The sequence below is a fragment of the Crocuta crocuta genome, unplaced genomic scaffold (genome assembly GCF_008692635.1).
Source record: "Crocuta crocuta isolate KB4526 unplaced genomic scaffold, BGI_CrCroc_1.0 scaffold41, whole genome shotgun sequence".
NCBI classification, from domain to species: Eukaryota; Metazoa; Chordata; class Mammalia; order Carnivora; family Hyaenidae; genus Crocuta; species Crocuta crocuta.
In genome coordinates, this window is record NW_027529428.1 from 3,194,119 (window position 1) to 3,205,054 (window position 10,936).

Sequence of the window (10,936 nt, forward strand, 5' to 3'; positions counted from 1 at the left end):
AAGGAGGAGGAGGAGGGATCTGAGAAAAGCCCACCTTTGGAACAGAAGAAAGGTGGTAACTTCTCAGAGAAAAAGAAAGCATTAGCAGAACCCAGCTCTGAACCTCACAGGCACAGGATATGAGGAAGCAAATGGTGTTCACAATCAAACTCCCACTCTCCATGTGGAGAGGCCGGATACAAAACCATTATGGACAGTTACACAGCTTTTCTAACATCCAACTCCCAGGACCACCCCACACTGTACCACTGAACAGAAAGGCCATATCAGAAATAACTCTGCTGCATCTGAGTCAGATCCCACATCCTCACACAGTACCTCAGAATGATTACCTAGACCAAGTGTCATGCTCTGCTTTCCCACCTCAACCTTCTTCTACTGGATTCCATCACAAACATGAAGTTGTTCAACCTTTCAGGGGGTTGGGGGTACATGCATTCCCTCAGCTCACTTCTGAGTAGCCAACGTCCTTTGTGTGAGTAACAAGCAGAAATTGGGCCGGGAGAAGACTAGCTTCAAAAGCTGTTGGGGTATGTGTGCAGTTATCATTTAAATGGTTCACCACCATAGGGGTGCCTGGGTGGCTCAGTCGGTAAAGTGCCCAACTTTGGCTCAGGTCATGGTGTCACAGATTGCTGACTTGGAGCCCCATTTAGGGCTCTGTGCTGACAGCTCAGACCCTGGAGCCTGCTTTGGATTCTGTCTCTCTCTCTCTGCCCCACCCCTGGTCACACTTGTGCTGTCTCAAAAATGAATAAATAAATAAATAAAAATAAGAAACATGAATTGTCCACCACCACAAAAAAAAAAAATCTGGATCTCTAGTCATAAAAATTCCAAAGATCTAGCAACACTGGTTTCACATCCCTAAAAAGCCGCAATCACTGGGCCTTTAGACCAGGCCTTCCACCACCTGCTTCACTGACCTATGTTAATTCATGGCTTCTAGAACCATCTGAGCCAAGCCTGAAAACTCCCTTCTCCTCACCCAGGGAAGAACTATAATCACTTGTCAGGGAATAAAACAACCTTCAAGGCTCACTCTGAGGAGTCCTGAAATTTTCAGGCCCTTGTGAATGAGTGACAACCTTCTTGATCCTCAGAAGTTGCATCAGCTTTACTCTAATGACATGAACGGTAACGTCCCTGGATTATGGAAGGAGTTCTAAAGGAAACAATAAACTCCATTCTATCTCCATTTTGAAAGGTCAAGTTCGCATAGAGCCATTGGGTGAAAATCCCTTTACATTTTGGGTGGGTTTTTTTTTTTAATGTTTTATTTATTTCTAGGAGAGAGAGAGAGAGAGAGACAGCGTGAGCAGGGGATGGTCAGAGACAGAGGGAGTCACAGACTGAAACAGGCTCCAGGCTCTGGCAGTCAGCACAGAGCCCGACGCGGGGCTCGAACCCAAGAACCACGAGATCATGACCTAAGCGAAAAGTCGGACGCTTAACCGACTAAGCCACCCAGGCGCCCCAGAAAACTGAGAATTTAAAGTAACTTACCTGTAGGGCCCAGGTGCCCCTACATTTTAGGTTTTACTGGGCACTAAAGGCAGACTGGGTCTCTCTGACTGCCCAAGCCCCTCCTCCAGCCCACTCCCAATCCCATCCTGCTAAATGCTGAGAAAATGTGCTCTCACCCTTAGTTCAGCCCCTTTGCCTTGAGAGGTCCACATCTGCCCCATTTTCACCTGCCTTTAGAGCTTTGTGCCTAGCTCATCTGGGCCTCTGGTGGGAATAGAAGAGGAAAATACAGGGGCTTTTCATCCAACAAAGGGAGAGCCACCTTTATTAAGCTGTGTCAATAATGCTACCATGATGAAGAGGAAGAAGAAAGCCCTGATGGGCCTTGGTTAAATTCTCAGCCCAGTAGCCTCCAGAAGTAGAAAAGAAATCTTTTAGCATTTCCATCAGGCTGACATGAAGCACTGTTGCTTTGAGGCAGAGGTCTAAAGCAAGGTAGAGCACTGGAATGGGAAAATGTCAACTTGGCACTAAGAACTGAAAAGCAGTTGAAAGGCACTTGAGGAGTTCAGGGGCTCGGTTTCTTAAATATCGTGGATGGCGAGACTTGGGCAGGACTTGAAATCCCAATATAACCTCTATTCGGAGATGAGAAAATGGAGCCCAGAGCCATTAAATGGTCTGGCCAGGGACGCCTGTCTTGTTAACCTCTAGCTCCTCAGCCTTCCACCCAGTGGCTGGCACATGACGGCTGGTTGATTAGCTGGGCAGTTGGCTGAATGAAAATATGGCAGAACCTGCACTGAAACTCAAGATGAGAGTTTCACAGCTAGTGTTTCCCAACCCCAGTGATCACCAGCAATACCTAAAGCTTTCTTGATAGATGCCTGGACCACACCCCAGGCCTCTTGAATCCGAATCCTCAGATGTTAACAACCTCCCCGCCCCCATTCATTCCAGTGATCACCCAGGTTTAGGAACCACTACTGCCCTGAACAATGCTACCTCTTCCCACCGAACACACCTCCAACAGTATGGCACTTGTTCCCCCATGTGGAATTGCAACCTACAGTGCCACATCCCCTTTCAGAGTTAGGAAGTCAATGGTATCCCAAGTCACCACTGAAAGTTTTTCTAAAGAAGATCAGTTGCCATTTTTAACCCAAATTGGGTTAAGGGGTCAATGTCGACTTGGAAAAATATGTAAAGCATGGATACATCAAACTTAACAAAACTATCGTCACCCAAACTGCAATGAGGCACCACGTGGGCTGCATAGAAGGAGTCTTGGCAGACATCCTGGTTTCATGGGGCTGCTATGGCCAAGGACTCAGAAAGTAACATCACTGAATGAAGTCATTAATATGACAAAGAGGGGATTTTTTTTTCATTCCAATGATAACCAAGTTTTACTTCAGTAACAAGTCTGGTGTTTTATTTCTCCCTCCGCTCCCCGCCCCCACCACCAGAATCTGTCTCACATGAAGTCTAGCATCCATCAGGGGCTTATTCAGACCTAGCTGGGATCTCCCGTCAGCATGAAAATCAGGTAAACACAGGTCACAGCAAGTCAGAGGGTAACATGTGAACCAGGCACCACTCTCAAAGGTTCGTTCCAAAGATGAACACATTTGTGTTCCCAAGGTTCTTCCAGCTCCTAACATAGGATGTGCTATGAATCCTGTCCTATTCATAACTCCTTTGGTTTTCATTTGCACAGCCTCACTTGTTTACTTTTAAAACTTTTTAACATTTTTGATACACACACACACACACAGAAAGAGGGATACAAGGGATCCGAAGCAGGCTCAGTGCTGTGATCACAGAGCCAGACACTGATGTGGGGCTCGAACTCAGGAACTGGGAGATCATGACCCGAGCCAAACTCAAGAGTCGGAAGCCTAACCAAATGAGCCAAAGATACTCTCATTCTTGATGCAGATGAATCTCTTAGTCACTTCAAAGTTCAAGGAAGAAGAGAGATTTGGAGCACAGATGGTGTTTTCATTTCTTCTGATTATCAGTGTGTCTTTGGGAGAACAGGCAGGTTCTAGGAAGTCAATGACCAGATACAGAAATGCAATTTAACAGCTCAATTTAATCTTCTGCATGTTGCTTATAGTGATACGATAACGGGCTCCAAGCAAAAGTGGGAAGAATGCTCTTCATGGATTTAAGCATTTGCTTCTGTCCCCGGCAGAATGGAGAGGGCAACTGTGCGCGTGTGGCTGTGGAGCGCTACAACGTCTAATGAAGAACCTAATAAGCAGCATAGCGCCTTGTGCTTAGTAAGGATTCAAACTCATTTGCTGGCTGGACAGACTTTTTCTTGAGAGAGCACGAACATGCTGGAGAGGGGCAGAGGGAGACAAAGAAACATAAGCAGGCTCGACCCCCACTGCAAAGCCCAACATGGGGCTGCATCTCAGGACCATGACATCATGACCTGAGCCAAAATCAAGAATCAGAGGCCTGCCTGAGCCACCCAGAAAACCCTCACTTACTTTAAATTTATGTAGTAAACCGTGGGACCTCTCACTGCCCCCACCCCCCAAATCTACTTTCCTGCACTTCAATAAAAGGGGCACAGAAATCCAAACAAAACCAGGCACCTGGGTGGCTCAGTCGGTTAAGCATCTGACTTCAGCTCAGGTCATGATCTCGTAGTTCATGGGTTTGAGCCCCCATGTCAGATTCTGTGCTGACAGCTCAGAGCCTGGACCTGCTTCATATATTGTGTCTCCCTCTCTCTCTGCCCCTTTAAACAAACAAACAAACAAAAAACTTGAAAGGGGGTTGGGGTTTCAGAGGAAGAGCTGCCCAGCAGCCTGAAGAAATCCAAACAAAACCTCTGTTCACTGCTTAAGCTTCAATCTCTAAACTCCTTGTAATTAGGGTTTTCCAAAAGGCAAGTGTTTTTCTGGAGATCTAATGTAGAGCGTGGTGATATTGTTAAGACTGTGTCATCTATTTGATATTTGCAGAGAGTGGATCTTCAGTATTTTCAGCACAAAGTAGACTATGTGAGGGATAGTTAATTAGCTGGACTGTGGTCATCCGTTCATAATGCATATGCATATCCAGTGATCACCTTAGATGCCGTAGATATATGCAGTTTTTGGTCAATTATATTTCAAAGCTGGGGGTGTGGGGTGGGGACAGAAAGGCAAACCTTCAAACAGTAAGAGAGGACTCTGTCCTACAGGCATCAATAATGACTCCCCTTCCTGGCTTCTCTGTCTCAAGGCCTCAGCCCACTCCCAGAACTCTACAAGTCCAAGCACAAGTTTTTAAATTATCAAGCTCTCTCAGCATCTGAAACACAGGAAAGAAAAAATGAGGGAAGGGGAGAGACTATGGTGGTAAGAATGTGCTAAAGCAGAAACACAAACCAATAAACACAAGTAAGTTCAGAGTCGAGGCCACCACGGAGTCTTAAACCAGGCCTGTTGTGTTTTGATCTTGCAGAAGCACATATGGTCTTCTATTAGCGGGTCTCAGAGCAGTGGGCAACGTTACCGTACCATATGTCCTGATCACAACAACGGGGCTGATTTATGTTAGTGAACGCAAGGGTTTTTTCTTTGTATTTCATCTCCTTGTTATTTCAAGAGAAATGGAAGGGTAGATTTATTCTGCCATTACAGAGAAGCTTCCTGGGGTTTGTTTGTTTAAAGTTGATAGTTTCCAGTAGGGTGAAGCAGATCTGTTGTGGTTTTACAAAAATTTGGGGAAAGCTAGGAGTTCCTCTGCTCCGGTCCCCCTAAAATGAGCGCAGATTTACCCTCATCCATACCCCCACCTGAAGCTCGTTCTACAGCCATGGACAAAGAGCCAAGACAAGAATATCAGAATAGTCACTCTAAGTTTAATGTTTACCTGCGGCCTCTCCTGTTTCCTTTAGTTCTTTATGCACCATAAGGTTTCACTCTGGCCAGGGGTGAATAACTCAAGCTAATCAGGGAAACCCCAGCGATGTCAAAGAAACAGGAAGTCATCTCGGAGACCTTCATCTTCACAGCAAAGCCTAAGATCTTGCCTCTCCCCACCCCTAAACCCTGGATCAGTAATCAATTGCCAAGTGTGTCAAAAGGAAGATGAAAGCAGGGGTTTCAATGCTGGCCCAGAGAAAGAGAGGGGACCATTGCTGGTGTCATGTGCAAATAAGGTATCAAGAGCTGCTTCCATATGCCCATAGGGCTCAGTCCCCTCTGGTCCTTTGTCCTGGTTATCTCTATGCCTCGATCCCACTAGATGTCATTTGCCATTTCTGAACCCCAACCAGCCAGCACCCTCCTGCAGCACAACAGACTAGAACTTCACCTGCCCTTCCCACATACATGTCCAGTCCTCTGCTATCCCATCTCCTGTTTCCTCTAATCGACACACATGAAATAGGCAGAAAGCATTCTAATGATTAAACCAATTGACCCTGGTGTATGAGTCACTAACAGGTATTCTACACCTAGTCTATTAGATTGTTGGTAAGAAGAATAAATTTCTTTTCTTTCAATTTTTTTTTTTTACATTTATTTGAGAAACAGAGTGAGGCACAGCACAAGTGGAGGAGGGGCTGAGAGGAGACAGAATCAGAAGCAGGCTACAGGCTCTGAGCAAACATTCAGCACAGAGCCTGATGTGGGTCTTGAACCCATGAACTATGAGATAATGACCTGAGCTGAAGTCGAATGCTTAACCAACTGAGCCACCTAGGCGCCCCTGAATAAATTTCTTTTAAAAGGGTGGGAGGCATGTGGGTAGCTTAGTCAGTTGAGCATCTGACTCTTGATTTCAGCTCAGGTCATGATCTCAGTGGGAAGATCGAGGCCCAGGTCAGGCTCTGTATTGAGTGCAGGGCGGGCTTCAGATTCTCTCTCCCCATCTCTGCCCCTTCTGCATTCGACTTCTCTCAAAATATTTAATAAAAAATTTCTAATTGACAGAAATGCAAAATATGAGACAAAGAGAAGGAGTCTTTTGAGGTATCATGAAGAAGCACTTTTTTTAAATTTTTTTAATGTTTTATTTATTTTTGACAGAGAGAGACAGCGTGAGCAGGGGAGGGTGAGAGAGAGAGGGAGACACAGAATCTGAAACAGGCTTCAGGCTCTGAGCTGTCAGCACAGAGCCCAAACCCATGAACCGTGAGATCATGACCTGAGCCAAAGTAGGACTCTTAACCAACTGAGCCACCCAGGCGCCCCAAAGAAGCACATTTTAAAACTGGACTCTAAATTTTAGTACATTATCTCCACCTCCTGTGTGTATCCCATTCACTTGCCTCTCTGCATCACTCAACTTTCCTAAAAGATGAGGAATAGGATGGAGGTCTGAATTAGCCATAAATTCAAGGGCAATGACTCTGTGTTTGGAGGAAACCTTAAATGTTTAGCTAACAAATATCTTTGCCTTTCAATATAAAATAGAATTATCTCTCATCTACCTCTTTAAAATGGAAGTGATCTAAGATATCAAATTCAACTTTTTTATATAACAAGAATCCTGAAAAGCAAAATTAGATGTTTGAAAACCTGTGCTGTAGAGAGGTTACAAGTACAGCTTTAGATTCAAGCTGACTTGAATCTAAATTCAATTAACGTTCAACTTTGGGCTTTGCCATTGACTTCCTGTGTGATTTGGCATAGTTACTAGCCCTCTCTATTTTGGTTTTCATATGTAAATTGGGGTTATTCAGACCTAGGTCAGCTACTGTTAAAAGGATTCAATGAGATCCATAGACACTTAGCAAAGTACCTGCTTACCATGTTCTATCAATTGGTTGCCACTGGGGTGGGGATAGTGGTTACTGACAAAGCCCCTTCCCACCATATTCAACACCAGTTCAGAGAGGTGTCCCATCTCACCTTTCTCCCTCACTACAGTTCCATTCACAAGGTGCATCTTCAGTACTGAAATTGAGTAGAAAGCACAGTGGGTACAATTAAGTCATTCACCAAGTGACTATTAGGCACTTACTACGTTCCACAGAGTATCTCAAACTCTGGAGGTAAAGCTGTTGAAGAAAACCCATCAAGTCCTGCTGGAGGTTACATTCTAGAGGGAGAAAGGCAAATGCCAACTAGCCAATGAAAACTTCGGATGACACCACACCATTTGAGCTATTAAACATCAAAGATAACGAACAAGTGGATTACAGGGGTGACCTAATATAGAATCATCAATGAACTCATCCCTGAAGAAGCAGAGAATTCAATCAGAAACTGTCAAGCAAGAGAGGATCCACAGAGAGTATTCGAGGCAATAAGTATGAGAACCCAAAGACAGGCACAAGCTGTAGTATTTGAAGCACAGAAAAGTCAGTATTGGCAAAAACACAGATTATTGGGAGAATGTATGGCATGGGAGTCTAGGAGAGCATAAAATTAGGGACAGAGGTTAGGGTAAATAGTTCAAATTTTATTCTGATTATGATAGGGAAGCATCACAATGTGTTAAATAGCTTCCAGAAAAGAGACTTGTTTGGGGCATATTATGTGATGGAGCCAATGAGGTTATTCTAACTCCTGTGTAATCATTTCATGCTCATATAGCATGTGAGATTGTCAAAGCACTAGGTACTTCTGAGACTGATGTTGTATCCAAGGGATGGGTTTTCCTCAATGATGAAAAAAAATGACTTGCTTCTAACTTCAGAGTAGAAAATTATATCAAACCTATTGATTTATTCAATGGGAAAAGGCTATAAAGATTTCAAGTAGTGAGGTGGGCAATCTTGCCTTGAGTCCTACATGTTTTCTCAACCGAAAAAGGTAGAAAATCTCATCTTTAATGGTCAAAGACCATTTTCCTTTGTATTAGAATTCAAACACCACAGTTACTAGGGTTCATACTAATCTCCAGGAAGTAAAATTTTATAAGGATTGATCTGATCATCAATAACCCAGGAAATAAACATTCCTGGGAAAGCAAACACACCATACTAGTACTGTATCATTCCATGTCTCATCAAGAAAACAGAAACCACTCTAGGTACTTCAAAGAGGGAATTTAACACAGGAAATGGGAAGAGATGATGGAAGGGGGAGGAAAGGCCAACAGGGGAGTTAGAGAAATTGCAAGTATTTGCAGGAAGCTGCTCCCATCCCCAAGACTAGGGCATCAGAAAGGAAGTCCATGATCTTCACACCATTGCCAATATACCCATTGGCGGGAGTGTTAGAACCATAGCTGTGGTTTCTTTGCAAAAATTGTGGACCCTAAAGTTGTCTACAGCAGTCATTGCTGCCACTAGACCCACAATCAACAAGGGCTTTGTTGCAGGAGTACCCACTGCCTGGCAGGATGCCTAGAGTCTAGAACCTACCACCACTACTGCCTCTACTGTACTTCCAAAACAGAAAATATCTTCCTTTCTCCTGCCTTCACATCTCCACCAGTGCCTCCCATTTGCAGAGGAAGCCGTGTGGCAAAGGAATTTTAATATTTCAGTTTGCAGACTTCAATGCCCCCCCCCCCAGCAATACACAGAGCATGGAGAAAGGAGAATAAACCAGTAATCAACATGGATATAAATAGCACCCCTCATCTTGGTCCTCACTGTTAGAGAAGTCCTAGGAAGTGACAGTAAATCAAGGCTGCCTGAAGACGTTCTGAAAAGCATTTGAAACAAAAGAAGGGGAGAAAAGGGGGGGGAGGGGCACCTGGGTAGCTCAGTCAGTTGAGCATTTGACTCTTGATTTTGGCTCGGATCATGATCCCAGGGTTGAGGGATCAAGCCCCATATTGGGATCTGTGCTGAGCATAGAGCCTGCTTAAAATTCTCTCTCCCTTTGCCCCTCTCTCCCACTTGCATTCTCATGTTCTCATATTTTCTCTCTCTCTCTCTCTCAAATTAAAAACAAGAGCACCTGGGTGGCTCAACTGAGAGTCTGACTCTGGCTCAGGTCATGATCTCATAGTTCATGGGTTCAAGCCCACAGCCTGGAGTCTGCTTTGACAGACTTTGCGCGCTTGCGCACTCGCTCACACGCTCTCTAACATTAAAAATGTTTAATTAAAAATTAAGAAAAGAGAATGTCAAAATTCAGAAAATGGAAGAAAAGCTCATGAGACAATCAACAACTTTAGTACTTTTTAAATTTAATGTTATTTACACCCAATGTGGGGCTCAAACTCACAACCCCAAGCTCAAGAGCCACATGCTCTATTGACTGACCAGCCAGGAGTCCCTTCAGTGCTCCCTTTGCATTCCATCTCCTTCTCAAGCTACCTTCCTGTGCCAATCAAGCTGTACAGGAAGCCAACCAAGTCTCATGCACTCTAAAGTATAAATGATAGCAGTTTCAAGAACAGCTAGGATAGTAGACAGGAGAAATTTATAAGCAGCATCAACAAAAGTCATTTTCTAAAATAATGCTTAAGATGTTCTACATCCCAGGATAGAAAATCTTGTCCTCCAGTTCATATAATCTAAAGGGAGACACCGTTCAAATAAGTAAAATGCCATGTGGCAAATACATATAACAGGCGAATCAAAAGGAGTAGTAGCACAGTGCAAACTTTAAGTAGTTTCTCAAACTCAGCATCACTGGCACATTAAGCCAGATAATTCTTTGCTGTGGAGGGCTACCCTGTGTATTGTATGATGTTTACCTGCATTCCTGGCCAGTAGCACCCAAGTTTGTGAAACCACAAATGTCTCCAGCCATTACCAAATGTTTCCCAAGAGGCAGGATCCCAAGCGTCTTAAACCTGAGTGGAGAGTTAGAGAAGATGAAGGAATTGTCCAGTGGAAGAGGATGGGAGGGACTCCAGCCAGAAAAGCCAATCACGCGCCAAGGCACGAATGCATAAACCAGCAATGGGGCTGGAGCACTGGGCGTGGGGAGGAACCTGGAGACAAAGCTGGGAGGCAGGAAGTATGTTCTATGCCAAGGTGAAACTTTGAACTTTAATCTTTAGATCAGGGGAATCATTAAAAGATTTTGAGGAAGGCAGAGATTTATTCGAACTTGCATTTTGGAAGCATTTCTTTGGTGACTGCGTAGTAAGAGAATAAGGGGGGAGGAGGTGCAAAGGAAGGAACACGGCTAACTGGTTGCCCTCATGCTGACAAGGTAAGAAGACTGATACGATGGCCATAAAGGCAAGAAGAGAGATACTCGGGGAGTCTCCATAGAATTTAGTGACTAAACACGAAAGAAAAAGGAGTATAAGAATTATAGGCTTGAAACAGTGTGGAAATGGAGCCGGTTGAACCTGGGTCTTACTTCAGATGTGTGGGGTTTAAGTTATCTGCAGCCATCCAGGTCACAGTGTCTAGCAGGTCAGGCGCCTGGATGGATCAGTCAGTTGGTTAAGCATCCAAGCCTTGATTTCAGCTCAGGTCGTGATCCCAGGGTCATGGAATGGAGCCCTGCATCAGGGCTCTCTCTCCCTCTGCCCCTCCCCGGCTCTCATACATGTGCTTTCTCTCAAAAAAAAAAAAAAAAAAAAAAAAAGTTCTTAA

The 10,936-nt window shown here is 44.4% G+C and overlaps 1 long non-coding RNA gene across 1 annotated transcript in view; it reads right to left on the minus strand.

The window, feature by feature from the left end:
- Positions 1–3,602: 3,602 nt before the first annotated feature.
- The window catches only part of LOC144227668 (uncharacterized), a 31,758-nt gene continuing 24,424 nt past the window's right edge, over positions 3,603–10,936 (minus strand). Inside the window, exon 3 of the long non-coding RNA XR_013334006.1 lies at positions 3,603–3,815. This is a non-coding gene — a long non-coding RNA (uncharacterized LOC144227668). The remainder of the gene's footprint in view (positions 3,816–10,936) is intronic.